Below are 19,026 nucleotides of genomic sequence, written 5' to 3' on the forward strand. Positions count from 1 at the left end.
ACATTGAGCAGCACAGTCCCAAGGTCCATATTTTTTCAAAGGAAGCCATGGTCAGGCCTAATCACTGCAATACTCTAGTCCCTGATAACAACTTCAGTCTTAGTTAGGGTTTCTATTGTTGTGAAGAGACACCATGAGCATGGCAACTCTTATAAAGGAAAATATTTAATGAGGTGGCTTACAGTTCAGAGATTCAGTCCATTATCATCATGGAAGCATGCAGGCACACATGGTGTTGGAGAAGGAGCTGAGAGCTTTACACTTGATTGATATGCAGGTAAGAGGAAGTGGTCTAAACCACTGGGTGTGGCTTGAGCATATAGGAGATCTCAAAGCCTACCTCCACAGTGACAGCCCTTCTTCCAACAAGGCCACATGAACTCTAACAAAGCAGGTCCTCCTAGTAGTGCCACTCCTTTGGGGGCTCTATTCTTTTTTTTTTTTCCTTTCCTTCTTTTTTTTTTATTTTGCGATACAATTCAGTTCTACATATCAGCCACAGATTCCCTTGTTCTCCCCCCCTCCCTCCCCCCTCACCTTCCCCCCAGCCCGCCCCCCATTCCAATCTCCTCCAGGGTAAAGCCTTCCCCACAGACTGAGATCAACCTGGTAGACTCAGTCTATGTAGGTCCAGTCCCCTCCTCCCAGACCGAGCCAAGGGACCCTGCATAGGACCCAGGTTTCAAACAGCCAACTCATGCAATGAGCACAGGACCCGGTCCCACTGCCTGGATGCCTCCCAAACAGATCAGGCCAATCAACTGTCTCACCCACTCAGAGGGCCTGATCCAGTTGGTGACCCCTCAGCCACTGGTTCATATTTCGTGTGTTTCCGTTCGTTTGGCTATTTGTCTCTGTGCTTTATCCAACCTTGGTCTCAACAATTCTCGCTCATATAAACCCTTCTCATTCTCGCTAATTGGACTCCCAGAGATCCACCTGGGGCCTAGTCATGGATCTCTGCATCCAGATCCCTCAGTAGTTGGATGAGGTTTCTAGCATGACCATTAGGGTGTTTGGCCATCCCATCACCAGAGTAGGTCAGTTTGGACTGTCTCTCGACCATTGCCAGCAGTCTGTTGTGGAGGTATCTTTGTGGATTTCTGTGGGCCTCTCTAGCACTTTGCTTCTTCCTATTCTCATGTGGTCTTCATTTACCATGGTCTCCTATTCCTTGTTCTCCCTCTCTGTTGTTGATCCAGCTGAGATCTCCCGCTCACCCAAGCTCTCTTTCCCTTGACCCTCGCCCTTCACTACCCCCACTCATGTCCAGGCTGTTCATGTAGATCTCATTCCATTTCTCTGTCATTGGGCAATCCCTGTGTCTTTCTTGGGGTCCTGTTTTCCAGGTAGCCTCCCTGGTGATGTGAGTAGCAGTCCAGTCATCCTTGTTCCACATCTAGTATCCTGCTATGAGTGAGTACATACCATGTTTGTCTTTCTGAGTCTGGGATACCTCACTCAGGATGATTTTTTCTAGATCCATCCATTTGTCTGCAAACCTCATGATGTCATTGTTTTTCTCTGCTGAGTAGTATTCCATTGTGTATATGTACCACATTTTGTTTATCCGTTCTTCAGTTGAAGGGCATCTAGGCTGTTTCCATGTTCTGGCTATTACAAACAATGCTGATATGAACATAGCTGAACAAGTGCTCTTGTGGTGTGGTTGAGCATTCCTTGGGTATATGCCCAAGAGTGGTATAGCTGGATCTTGGGGGAGATGGATTCCCAATTTTCTAAGAAAACGCCATATTGATTTCCAAAGTGGTTGTACAAGCTTGCATTCCCACCAGCAGTGGAGGAGAGTTCCCCTAGCTCTACATCCTCTCCAGCATAAATAATTTTTGACAAAGAAGCCAAAAGTGCACAATGGAAAAAAGAAAGCATCTTCAACAAATGGTGCTGGCAAAACTGGATATCAACATGTAGAAGGCTGCAAATAGATCCATATCTATCACCGTGCACAAAACTTAAGTCCAAGTGGATCAAGGACCTCAACATAAATCCAGCTACTCTGAACCTGCTAGAAGAGAAAGTAGGAAGTAGTCTTGAACGCATTGGCATAGGAGACCACTTTCTAAATAGAACACCAGTAGCACAGACACTGAGAGAAACAATCAATCAATGGGACCTCTTGAAACTGAGAAGCTTTTGTAGAGCAAAGGATACGGTCAACAAGGCAAAGCGACAGCCTCCAGAATGGGAAAAGATCTTCACCAACCCCACATCTGACAGAGGACTGATATCCAGAATATATAAGGAACTCAAGAAATTAGACATCAAAATGCCCAACAGTCCAATTAAGAAATGGGCTATAGAACTAAACAGAGAATTCTCAACAGAGGAAACTCAAATGGCTGAAAGACATTTAAGGAATTGCTCAACATCCCTAATCATCAGGGAAATGCAAATCAAAACAACTCTGAGATACCACCTTATGCCTGTCAGAATGGCTAAGATCAAAAACACTGGGGGCTCTATTCTTTAGAACATTTCTTTAGAATGTTTGTTTTAAATATAAAAACTTACAATTACAACTCAAAATTTAGAGAAAATTTGCAATGTATGAACTATGAAAAGTACTTATTCAAAGACAGAAATATAAAAAATATGAGTTTAGAATAGAAGAAATATGAAACATGGAATGAGTGGAGTGAAAAGTAAACTGAAAGGGGAAATGAGAAAGAAAAAGAGAACAAAGATTTCTGTTGCAGCTAAATTAAAAATAAACTAGAAAAGACACAAGGAAAACCAAGAAATATATTGAAGACCTGACAGGATTTATTAAATATTAAAACTTGATGTGCTGGTTTCCTTTGGCAGTAACAGCAGTGAAGAATCTGAGGTGGGACGACTTCTAAGTCAGGGTCTAACTGGGCACTAAAGTAAAAGCTTATATTTAAAGTTTTTCTTTATTTTTGAGTTTCCTATAACTACACAGCAAAATATTGTCACATCTACCCCCATTTCATCCCACTGTTCATATCTCTATAACACAACCTCCCTCCCAAATTTCTCTTCATAATCCACCAAGTTCGATTAGTGCTGTCCATGTGTGCGAGGAATTGGGGCCATCACCTGGAGCATGGTAATCCTCCCAGGGGCCATATCCTCTGAAAAGGACGATTCTGCCTTTCCAGCATCAACCACATGGACAAATGCTCAGTGTAGTGTTAGTCCTGGGTTTTATCCCCCTCCTCCACATCTATAACAGTGTTTTGAATGTCATGAATTTGTGTAGGGTTCGTGAGATACACACTGCTACCATGAGGTCATGATTGCAATAGCCACATCCTGTCCAGAAACAACATTTCACAGTACTCCTCTCATTTTTCTGGCTTTTATATTTGTTCTGCCCCAATACAAGGCAGTGTCTGAGCCTTGGGGTGGATGTTTAATTTAGATGTTTCATTTTTACCCAAGAACTCAGTTTCTTAGTATTGGTTAAGCAGCGGTGCTAATGGCAGGCTACCACCCATAGTGGCCATTCCTACGTAGGAGAGTGCTGAATGTATTGGTGACAGAAGAGTCATGAGCCATAGTTACCTTTCTTGAAATTTGTTGGGAAAGCGAGGGAGAGCGAGAGAGAGAGAGAGAGAGAGAGAGAGAGAGAGAGAGAGAGAGAGAGAGATGGAGAGGAGAGTACAGAAGGAGAGAGTGCAGAAAGAGAGAGAACACAGAGAGGGCACACCTGCTTTTTAGGCTGGGATGCCATTGCAGGCTGGTGACATAATTAAGGACATAATACTTACACTTAGTCTACTCATCATTCTCACTAGTGACATATTTCTCCACTGACTTATGTCCCATACAGAAAGGAGCTTCATTGACCAAAGTAGACAAACCACAAGCCTGGAGAGTTATGTATACATTTACACATACATAATGTTTTCCCTCATCACACAGCAAAATGGTATTTTATACAGCTACACTCCTTCATTAGAAGCTACTTGGTTCATACCACCTTGATTTCTTCATGTCCTGTGTCCAAAGTGTATTGTATTCATCAATAAGGTCCTACTCTCAAGTTCTGTTGAGAATCCAAGATCAACAGCAATAGCCTTTATTATTTGGTAGGTTTCATGTTCCGATTATTTTACAGTTAAGACAGATTCTGTAAAATATGTATATAAAAGGATATGAAGTTCTAGGATACTTCTATCAGCTTTCATGAGAAGAAACCTCAAGAAACCATTTTCTCCATTCCAAGCTTCCTTTGAGCTAGAGAGAAGGAGAAAGCACAAAATTGAAAAATAATATCCTGTGTTGTTGACTGCTTGATATTGGATAACAACTGGTGTGTGTGTTGGGGGGATCTACTCCAGTTAAGACCTTTTCTCCCACTCTCAGAATTGCCCCAGTTACCCATAGTTATTTATTTAGGATGGAGTCCCCTCAAGATTTCCCAGTTCCATAATTTGTATGTCTGTTGGAGTCATCCTTGTTCAGTCCTGTTTAGATAAGACCTCACTAGACCTCATGGATACAGCCTCCCTGACATTTCTAGGAAACACAGTCTCAGAGACAACGTCTAGTTCCTCTGGGTCTTATGATCCATCTACCTGGTCTAAATGATCCCTGAGCTACAGGTACAATGGATCATTTGGGACTGGATATCATCTGATCTCCTGATCTCTGCATTTTGATCAGGTGTGGTTTTCTGTATTGTCTCTATCTGTTGAAAAGATAGATGGCATATTTTATATGCAAGAGCACATGAACTGAACAAGTTGTGTTTATGTATTTATAAATATAAGGAAAAAGAGGCCATGAATCTGAGAAAGAGCAAAGACAGTACATGCAAGTGTTTAGAGGGAGGAAAAAGAAGTGGTAAACTCATTTGGTTATATTATAATTTCAAAACATAAAAATGATTGTAAAAGAACCCAACCTAATTCTTACATTCTACTCAAGATCAAAGAGATGACAACTATTACCAATAAAATAATAAAAGAGGTCCATATTTTAATATGAAAAAAACTATATGGATTATGAGCCTTTATCCCTTTGGCATTCTGTCTCCCTTCTGGGAATCCAAAAATATCAGCTTTGCTAGATGAGGGAATCTCAAGGAGGACTATACAGAGCATGTTCTGTTGGAGTTGAAATGATAGAGATATTTAGCAGAGGCATACTGTTTCCAATCTTCTTCATGTGTCAATTCAGTGTCCAGAAGTGTATGGAACAAAACAGTAAAGCTTACAGGATGACAGTCTTCTTCCTTATCTCATCCTAGCTACTAAGAATTGAGTGCCAATTAAATCCAGTATGTCATCTCATTTAAACAGATAATCCACATTGCCTTACATCTTTAGAGCAATTATTCACTCGTTTACTCATCCATCCTTGAATATCTTAGAGCAAAGATGCTGTGCAAGCTGCAACAACTCATATGTCATTTTCAATAGAAGTCATCAACGTTTGACTCACAACAACCTTTTTCTTGCTGTCCTCTATTATTTCCTGGACCTCAACTTACTGGTGCTATATTCTTTGATTCAGCTACATAATATTTTGCATTATAAGGCCTGCAAAATAATGCATTTTCAATTGCAACCTGATTTCAAATTCTAAATATTTACTAGTTAATACACATGGTGTGTGGTATCATAACTCTCCCTTGTTTCTGAGCAGCAGTAGCAGCAATCTACAACTCAAAGGCAACTACATAATCATAAGAGAAAACTACGTCATCTCAGTGTGCCATCCTTCTGAAACTACATGTGATATTCTACAATTATTTATGTTGTTTTATTAAATGACTAGTACCTGTGTTACCATAAGTAAGTTCTATATTATTTTAGCTATATGTAACCTCACTATAACACAGGGAATATGTAGTCTCTATGAATACAGACTTAATGTGCTCTTAAAATCTCATTCACTTTAGACACTTTTCACATGTGTCTAACACTTTACCATTGATGTTTCTTTATTTCATGATGGGACGAATAGGAGGATATCTGTGTATGTGTCTGTCTGTATGGACATTATTCATCATTGTGCCTCTAAACAACAAAAAGGAAGAATAGCCGCAATCTTGACTTTTCAAAGGTTTTTTTTTTTTTTTTCTAAGCACACTATTATTCGTCACTGATCACTGTGAATGACTTTTCCTCTAGACTTCAAATTAGATATTTCCCTACCTTACCTTCATTTTGGACATCTTAAAAGTAGAGAACAGCACTAATACACATCTACTAAGTCAAAATCGCCAGCCTTAGATCTATAATCACTGTATCACTAAAAAACAAGAATTCAGCAGACTCTTGATCCACTTGGCACCTAGAAAGATGAAATTTAAGTCTCTGTTCATTTCATTGACAGCAGTCTAGGTACTGACAAAACCAACAGTTATCTAACTGAATGTGGTGTAACAACAAATCCACTGTCTTCAGAAGCTGTGACTAAAATTCTTCTAGAACTCTGGGGTCTAGCAACAGTCTTCCATGGTTCAGTAAGATTCATTCTATTGGGAGTTTGTTGTAGTCATAGTATCATAGCTGACAGAAGGAAATGAATTGCCATAAAGGTAAGATTGGATGTCTGTGGGGATCAAGACATGACACAGAATTTAAGCCTGTTTGTTGCTCTTACAGAAGACCTGGGTTCAATTGTCAATATTCACATGGCAGCCCACTCGGGGAGGTCCAAAACAGCTTGACCACACAGCTTCCAGGACAGGCTTAGAGGTCCAGACACAGCTTCTGGTAGGCAACATCTGGACCCAGGAAAAGCTGTAAACTGACACCACCCAGGGAGGACCTGCATCTTAGGGAAAATACCTGACATTCCAAAGTAGGGCTTGCACATAAGGGGAGATACCTGACATTCCAAACATTCCCTATACCCCTAGACAAATGTCAGCTAATCAGAGTCCTGAACCCTGGAAATCCCCTTACCCTAACCTCTGCTATGACAAAAACCCCACCCTGCCTGTGCTTGAGGCTCTGTGCTCTCACTGCTGCATCAGAGAGAGTTCAAGCACCGAGCCTGAAAACAAAAGTTCTTTGCACTTACATACAGGATTTGGTCTCCATGGTGGTCTTTTAGCAATCTACAATCTGGGCATAATATTTAGGGCTCGTCCTAGCATCCCCCAGGCCCACTGGAAGTACTGCACTTAGAGCCTGAAGCTGGCTGGTTAAGTGTCTGTCTGTCCTGTTTTTTTGTGTTTAGTTTGATTTCTGTGGCATGGCTAGTTCAGCCATTGTGATGAGAAATGATCAAGGGCTGACACACTGGAATATTGTGATCACATGGGGCTGGAAGATGTTCCAGACCCTGTTAGTGGGGATGGAGAGCCCCACATCTGTTTGATTGATGACAGAGAGCCTCAGATCTGCATTTGAATTTGATTTGTATAGAGGACTTAAGGTGCTATTCAGAACTGGCATGAGGCCAGTGTCTTCCTTTTGGATTTGTCTTCAGGCACCAGGAGAGCTGTTTTGTTGTGTGTTGCAATTTTGTTCTTTTCCTGACTTACAAAAACTGTAGACTCTTATTTTAGGGTTTTTGAGTTGGTCAGCTGACACTATTTCCTTGGGAAATAGTTGTTTGCCTTTCTGTTGGAATATCCTGCTTACATGAATGTATAAATGTGTGAGAAATGTAGCCACAAGTATATGTATTTTATGCCTGGGCTTGTGTGTGCATTGTGACTCATGATAGAAACTGCATGGGGAGACTTTGAGGCCAGACAGCCAGGAGAAGGGACAGAGGGTCCCTTTGGTTGTACTGGGACAGACTAAGAGTACTCCTATCCTCATTACTTCCTTACCTTCCGACTGGAAGCACAGGACAGCAGATGGAGGGCCTCAGGAGCTGCTGAGGGGAATCATTGTGGATGGGCGCTAGGGCAGGTTGAGAGTACCACAGGCCAGGACATAACAGGTTTGAGGCCGGCCCTGTGCAGGGATGCAAAGGGTGGAGACTTTGCAGCGAGGTGCAGAGCATGCAGGGCCTCAGGTAGCACAAAGCACATCTGACCCAGATGCACTGTGGGACTTGGAGCTCATGGAGAACTGGCCCCTCTGGGGTCACAGCTAAGGAGTAACCTACAGTGGCTCTCTCCTGGAAGCGCCCAGCCAGGGCATGGAGTCCCTCACAGTCTGCCAGTCTCATGCACTTTAGAATCTAGGGTTAACAACAATCTTTTGTCCCTATGCTGCACCTTCCATGCTGATGGGTGGGGCTCCTAAGACCTGCCCCGGAGGCTACCCACCAAACCTGAGCAAGGTTTGGCTCCAAAAGTGGAATGGAATGTCACTGCCTATGGCTGCTAAGCTACAGTGGCTATGTTATAATGGTGTAGCCAAGGCTGCTTTGATCATTCAGATCCAATAGATTCTTCACATTGGTACAGTGAAATTTAATTTTGGTTGGTTTTCATTTTAAAAAGAGCTGAAGATTCTTCACTGAAAAATGTTTTCATTAAAAATGGAGATATATACATGTGTATGTATGTGGACATGTATGTGACTTGAATTTAACTCTGTGTGTGTGAATGTGAGTTAGCTTTAACTGTATGTATGTGTATGTAACTTAGATCCAGGTGTGTGTATGTGTCCAAGGAATTATTGTTTAGAAAAACATGTTTTAAACAGCAACCATGTGGCTTTCCTTCATCTTGGCTGGTGACATTATGACATAGGCAGCCACATGGCTGGCAATCATCTTTTACTAAGGTTATAAAGATCTTTTCAGATTCACAAAAGCTAACTTAGAGATTTACACCTAAGTACTTATGCCCTTAATCTGATCACATGGCAGGCAGAATCTCTTTGTGTTCAAGGACACAGCCAGCATAGTGACACATGCCTTTAATCTCAGTACCAACCATAGAGACCTGGAGGTCTGTATAGACAGGCAGTGATGAGGAAGTCATGTGGTTGGGTTTACAACCAATGAGAAGGCAGAACAGAAAGGCAATAAAAAGACAAGACACAGGAAGAAGGTCTCTCTCTCAGGGGAAGGACAGCAGGGAGTGGTAAGATAAAGGGGTCTTGGTTCTTGGCTATTGCTCGGTCTCTGGTCTTTTAACTCTTTTTTTTTGGGGGGGGGGGTTTCGAGACAGGGTTTCTCTGTGTAGCTTTGCACCTTTCCTGGGACTCACTTGGTAGCCCAGGCTGACCTCGAACTCACAGAAATCCGCCTGCCTCTGCCTCCCGAGTGCTGGGATTAAAGGCGTGCGCCACCACTGCCCGGCCTCTTTTAACTCTTTATTTGGCTCTGTGTTTCTTATTTATTAAGACCTTTGAGAATTACATCTACACTGGCTCTCTAGACAGAAGAAAAACGGACAGGTTAATAACCCAAATCTATAGTTCTTGCTAGGACTCAAAGGTATGAGTTCACTACACCTGCTTTATCTAAGATATGTATTTCAGTACAGTTTGGTAATACTAATGTATCTAAACTTGTCATTTTGTAAGCTAATTCATACAGGCCCCAAAGGATTAAAAGAGTTATAAAACTTGGATCTACCACACATTGGTCAGAAGGATTCCAGATAAGTACAGCTCAAATTTTCCCCACTTGTCTAACCCTAAAGATGGTATTTTTCTCTGTCCTGGACTTGGGACTCCAGCCCTTCTCAATTACTAAGACTATGGGCCTAAAAGTTCCAAATAAGTTCATGAATTTTAACTTCTCGTCCTACTTTAAATTTGTCTCACCAGGTTTCTACTTGTTTGGCAAAAACTCTAAGCTTCAGTTCCTGACTACACTGCTCTAGATGACTACGAGCTCTGAACTTGCTAAAAGCTGATGTGGACCAGTCCAGCCAATGTGATTATTCCCTGTCTCTACAGCTAGGTCAGATAGCCACATGATTCTGGCTCATTGTCCAGCCTTTGACTAGCCTTTCAGCCATTTTAAGGCCCTGACATTGGCACCGCAATGTCAGCTTGAAGCAGTTCCAGAAGAGAATATATCATCCCATGTTCCCTCCACAAAATGGGTAGAAATATTGGTCAAAGGAAACTCCCTGGCATAGGGGACAAAATGGATAACTATAATGCCCATTGACATACCAGGAAAATAGGTTCAGAGTTGTCAATTGATTCAAAGATCAGAACTACAGGGCCTTAAGAATGGCAATAGATACAGATTTCACTGAACTAGAAAAAAAATGTTAGCTAATGGTTCTTAGGTCCCAATACCTTAAACTCCTGGGCAGATAGGACTCATGACTGAGTCCTGTCATTGGTACTTGTGAATGGGGAAATTTGGCGGGTAGGCAAAATAGCTTGACCACACAGCTGCCATGACAGGCTTAGAGGCCCGGACACAGCTTCTGGCAGGCAATGCCTAGACTCAAGAAAAGCCCTAAACTGACTTCACCCAGTGGGACCTGCATCTAAGGGAAAATACCTGACCTTCTAAACATTCCCTATACCCATAGACAAATGTTAGCCAATCAGTCTCCTGAACCCTGGAAATCATCTCACCCCAACCTCTGTTATCATAAAGACCCCACCCTGACTGGGTTTGGGGCACTCTGCTCTCACTGGTGACTCAGAGAGTCCAAGCTCCACACCTGAAGTAAATAAAGGCTTTTTGCTTTTATATCTAGGATTTGGTCTCCCTGGTTTGGAGTTCCGTGCAATCTGAGCATAACACCACAACCATTCAGAACACCAGTTCCAGGGTACTTGATGCCCTCTTTTGACTTCCTTAGATACTAAACATTCATGTCATGCACATAAATATATGCAGGCTATACAAAGAGAAAAAAAAACTAAAAAATATTAAGATTGGGTTCCTTCAATCTCATAGAGACAATAGTACTATCATTTTGCTTTTTATGGTTTCATAAGAATCTAACACTAGTTTCAGAATTGATATGATGGAGATATCCTTTTTGTTATCCACAGTGAGACACACTGACCAATGGACTGATTTGTCTGTCTGATATAAGAGCATGGATATTTTAATGCCCTTACTAGTGAAATATGAATTCTATCTTCTTAAAAAATAATGGAAGATCATTCATTTTGAAGGAACAAGAATAAGACTAGCAACTAATAGACACAAACAATGAAGAACAAGACCATTTGGTTTTCTTGAAGGAATAGTAACCATTTACATAAAGTTGAGTGCTAAGAAAAGCATACCTTACAATTCATTTGAATTGAACAATACTTATTTCAATATATTCAATATGTGTATATATTCACTTATTTTTCCTAATCATTGTTACACAATGAAAGAAGTATATTATGAGGTGAAGAATGAAGGACCTATTCATAAAGAGGATCTAGGGAAATTCCCTATGCTGCCTCATGGACTCTGGTTAACTTGAAAGTTTATAGGAACATACTTGAAATTTACTGTAAGATAAAGTAAAACTTTCATCAAACTTACACATGAATTTGCAGATTCATGCGCTGTCACTCTTTAATAATTAAAATATAATTTATTTGAAAAGTGTGCTCAGATATTTTCAGATAATTATATGACATGAGATAAAGAGAAACAGAGAATGGGATATATTGAAAATGGTGGTTATTCAGATGAGTGACTCTCCATGAACCTCCAGCCCAGGCTTATATTAAATCCAACATGAGGTAGTGTCCTGAACAAATAACAGTTGCTACAAAATCAGTCCTTGTGTTGCCTTCCATATCAATGGGAGATTTTTTTTTCCTTTTCTCCAGGGTATTGCATAGGTGCTTGAGTATCCCAGAAATGTCACAAAGCAAACATTGCTTCCAGATCACACATGTGGATGCTGGTTTTTCAAGTGTTTTGTGAGCATAGCCACCTGATTAGACTGGAATGGGTGAGTGAGGTCTCAGCTGAGCAACTTCCAGGAAAACAGGAAACAGATAAGGCTGCTAAAAGTTCTCTGAGAATGCTATAAAGAGGTATCCTCAACACAGCTTTATCATGGGAGAAATATGCTTCCAACTACTCAGTAGAACATGCCAGTCTTCACAGAGATACATGGGTAAAACTCCAGGTTAGAGATATGCACCAGGAAGGAGGAAAAGAAAAACATAAATTTCCTTCCTTTTCAGTGTAATGTCTACAAATAAGTGGGTATTTTCTTGGAATAACCAGGTTTGTCATACTTAAAAGACCACAGGAATTTATAAGCCAAGAACTGCCAAGACTATATCTTGCTATTTGCATACTTCATCCTCAGAAACCACAAATGTCTCACAGTTGTTTTAAAGAGATGGACTTATGAGAAGAACGGTAATTATCCTGAGACTGAGATTAGAAAGCACAATGGATTTTCTGGTGAAGATTTTCAGCTTCCTACTAATCAGTGTCACAGGTAGGATTTGGGAGGATATTTGAGCTGAGAAACCACAATTCTTTTCCCTAGGGAACCTTGAGTCAAAGATAACATTTTTCATTTCCTTTCTTCTGAATATCAAGTGGTACAAAGTTATTTTTATATGGCTATGTCTACTAATATCACTGTCTTTTCATTGTCTTTATCTGCTCAGTGGCCAATGGATAAATTGTTCTCACCCAGTCTCCAACATCCATGGCTGCATCTCAAGGGGACAAGGTCACCATGACCTGCATAACCAGCTCAAGTATAAGCTCCAGTTACTTGAACTGGTACCATCAGAAGCCAGGAGCCTCCCCTACACTCCTGATTTCTGACACATCCAGCCTGGCTTCTGAAGTCCCAGCTCGCTTCACTGGCAGTGGATCTGGGACCTCCTACTCTCTCACAATCAGCAGTATTGAAGCTGAAGATGCTACCACTTAATACTGTCAACAGTGAGGTAGTGTCCCATGCACACAGTGATACAGACTGAAACAAAAACTTTGCCTCCCTAGGGCCCAGTTGCTTCCTCCTAGCATTGAACTGTGGTCAAATGTTTCATGGCAATAATTCACAGAGGGTGCTTTATGCCTTGCTTTACAAGGACATTTGCATCTTTGGGTAACTTAGTGTCTCCATAATGTCCCACTCTACTTCAGTGCAGCTCTCAGTTTAGCCAGTGTTTGTTAATTCTCTAGTTTGATTCTGTTTGTTGAAGGAAAGTGTAGTAGGAACTTTTCAGCTATTTTACTGGAGGTCTCCAGGAGCCTTCATAACTTCTTCTCTGACAGTTTGTTCTCCTTCAGGACAGTCACAATCAGTTACTAAAAGTAAACTGCCTCTGTTATCTTACTAAATTTAGAATCCATCTTTATCTAGTTTCTGATTTTCATTAACAGACCTTCTTTCTCACTGAAAGTATCCTGTTAATTTGTGCTTGAAATGATTTTCTCTCCAAAAAATAAATTCATGGCAGTCATATAATGTATTATCTTTCTATTTCTTGAAAAATCGCTGAAAAAAATCCACTAAAAAAGAAACCAAAAGACAATTGAGAACTAATAAATGGTCATTAAAATGTTTCCTTTAAGTTTATTTATTAATTTATATTTATTTGTGTGTGTGTGTGTGTGTGTGTGTGTGTGTGTGTGTGTGTGTGTGTAAAAGTCAGAGAACAACATTCTGTAGTCAGTTCTCCCCTTTACCACATGGGTCACAGGTATTGACTTCAGATTGTCTGGCTTTCTGGCAATTATCTTTACCTGCTGAGACACTACCACCCTTAAAATTTTTCTTTTAAATTTGTAAAAATAAATCAAAGACAACATTAAAATATAGAAAAACTGTACATACATATTAATTTTCTGAAAATGATCATTCTAATGAAAACAACTTGTAGATACAATGAAAGCAGGATCAACATGTTCACAGATAGAAAAAAGTCTCAATATTCATATGTAAACTGAGTATAAAAGAATAACGCTGGGAGGCAGTATCATAACTAACCTTAAGAAATATCACTGAAAAAGAATAATAAATGCTATGAAATTAACACAGAAATACACATAGATAATTGAAACAGATCTGAATACCCAGATTCTGTCAAACCAACTAGAGTCAACTGCTTGACCAACATGGAAACACACAAACTCACAAACAAATGAACACAGAATTAAGACAGTATCTCAACAAATGGGGAAAATGTATGTACACAGATAGAATATAAAACTACACCCCATCTCTACCAATACAAAAAAGAATTCCCAAATGTTCAAATATCTCAATGTAAAACCTGAAACTAACAAATCTGGCAGTTTTGGAATATGTTATGTTAGAGAATATGCTAAAACATTTAGAAGTAGGTAAGAACTCTCTACACAGGACTGGGACTTTGGTGTTTGAATGAGACTGGCCCTGATAGGCTTATATATTTTCTGCTTATCCCCAAGTTAATTAGCTGTTAAGGTTGCATTAGAATGTGTATCCTTGATGGAGTAGGTGTGGACTTGCTGAAGGGGTTATGTGATTAGATGTTGGCTTTGAGATTTTCAAAGCCCATGCCAGGCCACCTGCTCTCTCTCTCTTCCTGCTGCATGTTGATCAGGATATATAGCTCTCAGGCCATGCTGGCCACCATACTCCCTGCCATGATGATAATGGAAAAACCCTATGAAACTCTGAGCAAGCCCTGAATTAAATGTTTTCTTTTATAAGAGTTGCTTTGGTCTTCATGTCTCTTTACATCAATGGAAAAGTGACAAAGACAGTGATCATTCAAGAAATAAGGTCAACAGTTGACAAGTAGGACCTTCTGAATCTAGTAAAATTTGTTCAGCAAAGGGAACAGTCACTTGATTGAAAAGTCAGTCTACAGAATGGGAGAAAGTTTTTGTATGCTGTGTATCTTGCAGAGGATTAATATCTAGAATAATACATAAAGAACTCAAAAAGAATCAATAATCCTACCCCAGACTTCCCTTCTGGACCACAGGTGAGTGCCCTGGCTCGGCCAGGACCCCATCCCTGGGCACCAGCCACTCCAGGGAAAAACTGCCCAACGTGGCCCTAGATTCTGGCCACCAGGCAGGTTTCCTTCTAGCCCCACTGGGAAGGATCCCCTTCTCCAAGACCCCCAGCAGACCCTGCAATCTCCACGCCCTGCTCCCACGCACATCCACCCGAGCCCCCAGCCACTTCCTGAAACTTAGAGGCCGGCCTCCAGCTCCCATCCTGCCCCGGACTTTCCTTCTGGACAAGAGCGCCCATCCTGCCCTGGAGTTCCCATTTGGACAAGAGAGCTCCCATCTGGACAAGAGAGAGAGACTTCCTGAATCTGTCAGCTCTGTCTGAACCAAGGGTGCTGATAAGACCAAGTACGAACCACAAGGAGATGGGCAGACATCAAGGAAGAAACACATACAACAAAATGAAGAGCAATACAGTATCACCAGAACCTAGCCCTCCTCCAACATCTAGAACTGAACATCAAAAATTGGAAGAAGCAGAAGAAAACAGCTTTATGAATGACATCATGAAGAAGGTAGAGGCTTGTATAGAGGAAAAGACAAAAAAAATGGGAAGAACGCTGTAAACAACTAGAGGAAAGGGCAAAAAAATTAGAAGAAAACAATAAAGTCCTGGAAGAAAACAATAAAGTACTGAAAGAAAATCAAGAAAAAGCAATGAAACAAATGAAGGAAACAGTCCAAGACCTGAAAAGGGAAATAGAAAAAATGAAGAAGAAACAAACAGAGGGAATGCTGGAAATAGAAAATCTGAGTAAAATGATTGGGAACCTCAGATGCAAGTATAACCAACAGAATGCAAGAGATGGAAGAGAGGATCTCTGGCATTGAAGATACAGTAGAAGAAATAGATTCCTCAGTCAGTCAAAGAAAACACTAAGCCAACAAAGTCATGAACCAAAATGTCCAAGAAACTTGGGACACCATGAAAAGACCAAACCTATGAATAATACGGGTAGAAGAAGGAGAAGAATACCAACTCAAGGGCACAGAAAATATATTCAACAAGATCATAGAAGAAAACTTTTCCAACTTAAAGAAGGTAATGCCTATGAAGATACAAGAAGCCTATAGAACACCAAACAGACTAGACCCCCAAAAAAAGTCCCCTCGCCACATAATAATTAAACAACTAAACGTACAGAATAAAGAAAGAATATTAAGAGCAGCAAAGGAAAAAGGCCAAGTGACTTATAAAGGAAAACCCATCAGAATAACACCCGTTTTCTCAATGGAGACTTTAAAAGCCAAAAGGACCTAGACAGATGTAATGCAGACACTAAGAGACCATGGATGCCATCCTAGACTAATATACCCAGCAAAACTTTCAATCACCATAGATGGAGCGAACAAGACATTCCAAGACAAAGCCAGATTTAAACAATACTTATCCACAAACCCAGCCCTACAGAAAGCACTAGAAGGAAAATTCCAACCTAAGGAAGTCAGATACACCCTTGAAAACACAGACAATATATAAAACCACAGCAGTAAAACCCCAACGAAGAGAAGTACAAACATATTACCACCAAAAAATAACAGGAATGAACAATCATTGGTCATTAATATCCCTCAATATCAATGAACTTAACTCACCTATAAAAAAGACATAGGCTTACAGAATGGATATGAAAGCAGGACCCATCTTTCTGCTGCTTACAAGAAACACATCTCAAATTCAAAGATAGACACTACCTAAAAATAAAGGCTGGGAAAAGACTTTCCAATCAAATGGTCTTAAGAAACAAGCGGGTGTAGCCATCCTGATATCCAGCAAAATAGACTTCAAACTAAAATCAATCAAAAGAGATCAAGAAGGGCATTACATACTCATCACAGGAAAGATCCACCAAGATGAAGTTTCAATTCTGAACATTTATGCCCCAAACACAAGGGCACCCACATATGTAAAAGAAACACTACTAAAGCTTAAACCACATATAAAACCCCACACATTATTAGTGGGAGACCTCAACACCCCACTTTCACCACTGGACAGATCTCCCAAATCGAAACTTAACAGAGAAATAAAGGACTTAACTGATGTCATGACTCAAGTGGACTTAATATCTATAGAACATTCCATCCTAACAAAAAGAATATACCTTCTTCTCAGCACTCCATGGAACCTTCTCTGAAATCGACCACATACTTGGCCACAAAACAAATCTCAACAGATACAAAACAATTGGAATAACCTCCTGTGTTCTATCAGACCAACATGGTATAAAGTTAGACTTCAACAACAACAAAAACTACAGAAAACTTACAATCTCATGGAAACTGAATAATACTCAACTGAATCACCAATGGGTTAAGGAAGAAATAAAGAAAGAAATTAAAGGCTTCCTAGAGATCAACAAAAATGAAGACACCACATACCCAAACCTATGGGACACTATGAAAGCAGTACTAAGAGGGAAATTCATAGCACTAAATGCCCCCATAAAGAAGTTGGAGAAATCTCACCCTAGTGACTTAACAGCACACCTGAAAGCTCTAGAACAAGAAGAAGCAAAGTCTCCCAGGAAAAATAGATGCCAGAAAATTATCAAAGTGAGAGCTGAAATCAATAAAATAGAAACAAAGAGAACAACATGAAAAATTAATGAAACAAAGAGTTGGTTCTTTGAGAAAATCAACAAGATAGGCAAGCCCTTATCTAAACTAACCAAAAGACAGAGAGAGAGCATCCAAACCAACAAAATCAGAACTGAAAAGGGGGACTTAACAACAGACATTGAGGAAATCCAGAGAATCATAAGGTCATACTTCAAAAACCTCTACTCCACAAAACTGGAAAACCTAAAAGAAATGAATAACTTTCTGGATAGGTACCACATACCTAAGTTAAATCAAGACCAGATAAACTATTTAAATAGTCCAATAACCCCTAAGGAAATAGAAACAGTCATTAAAAGTCTCCCAACCAAAAAAAGCCCAGGACCAGATGGTTTCAGTGCAGAATTCTACCAGATCTTCAAAGAGGAGTTAATACCAATACTCTCTAAATTGTTCCACACAATAGAAACAGAAGGAACATTACCAAACTCCTTCTATGAGGCTACAATTACCCTGATTCCTATACCAAACAAGGATACAACAAAGAAAGAGAACTACAGACCGATCTCCCTCATGAACATTGATGCAAAAATACTCAATAAAATACTGGCAAAGAGACTCCAAGAACACATCAAAACAATTATCCACCATGATCAAGTAGGCTTCATCCCAGGGATGCAAGGGTGGTTCAACATACGAAAGTCCGTCAATGTAATACACCATATAAACAAACTCAAAGAAAAAAAACCACATGATCATTTCACTAGATGCTGAAAAGGCATTTGACAAATCCAACACCCCTTCATGATAAAGGTCTTGGAGTGATCAGGAATACAGAGAACATACCTAAACATAATAAAGGCAATTTACAGCAAGCCAACAGCCAACATAAAATTAAATGGAGAGAAACTCAAAGAAATTCCACTAAAATCAGGAATGAGGCAAGGCTGTCCACTCTCCCCATACTTATTCAATATAGTACTTGAAGTTCTAGCCAGAGCAATAAGACAACATAAGGAGATTAAGGGGATACAAATTGGAAAGGAAGAAGTCAAGCTTTTCCTATTTGCAGATGACAAGATAGCATACTTGAGCAACCCCAAAGATTCCACCAAGGAACTGATACAGCTTATAAACACCTTCAGCAACATAGCAGGATACAAGATCAACTCAAAAAAATCAGTAGCCCTCCTATGTACAATGGACAAAGAAGCGGAGAAGGAAATCAGAGATACATCACCCTTTACAATAGACACAAATGACAAAAAAATACCTTGGGGTAACACTAACCAAGCAAGTGAAGGACCTATATGACAAGAACTTTAAGTCCCTGAAAAAAGAAATTGAAGAAGATGTCAGAAAATGGAAAGATCTCCCATGCTCATGGATAGGCAGAACTAACATAGTAAAAATGGTAATCTTACCAAAAGCAATCTACAGATTCAATGCAATCCCCATCAAAATACCAACACAATTCTTCACAGAACTGGAAAGAATAATACTCAACTTCATATGGAAAAACAAAAAACCCAGGATAGCCAAAAGAATCCTGTACAATAACACAACCTCTGGAGGCATCATGATCCCTGACTTCAAGCTCTACTATAGAGCTACAGTAATAAAAACAGCTTGGTATTGGCATAAAAA

The 19,026-nt window shown here is 40.1% G+C and overlaps 2 long non-coding RNA genes across 2 annotated transcripts; one reads left to right on the plus strand and one right to left on the minus strand.

Annotated features, from left to right (window-relative positions):
* Positions 1-4,031: 4,031 nt before the first annotated feature.
* Positions 4,032-6,382, minus strand: LOC131905911 (uncharacterized). The gene is made up of 2 exons (XR_009378072.1): positions 6,155-6,382; positions 4,032-4,224 (listed from the first exon to the last, which is right to left on the minus strand). It is a non-coding gene; the product is annotated as an uncharacterized LOC131905911 (long non-coding RNA).
* Positions 6,383-6,440: 58 nt separating this feature from the next.
* LOC131905912 (uncharacterized) lies at positions 6,441-10,581 on the plus strand. The gene is made up of 2 exons (XR_009378073.1): positions 6,441-6,535; positions 9,684-10,581. It is a non-coding gene; the product is annotated as an uncharacterized LOC131905912 (long non-coding RNA).
* The last annotated feature ends 8,445 nt before the right edge of the window (positions 10,582-19,026 follow it).

This window comes from Peromyscus eremicus, chromosome 3, assembly GCF_949786415.1.
Source record: "Peromyscus eremicus chromosome 3, PerEre_H2_v1, whole genome shotgun sequence".
Lineage (NCBI taxonomy): Eukaryota > Metazoa > Chordata > Mammalia > Rodentia > Cricetidae > Peromyscus > Peromyscus eremicus.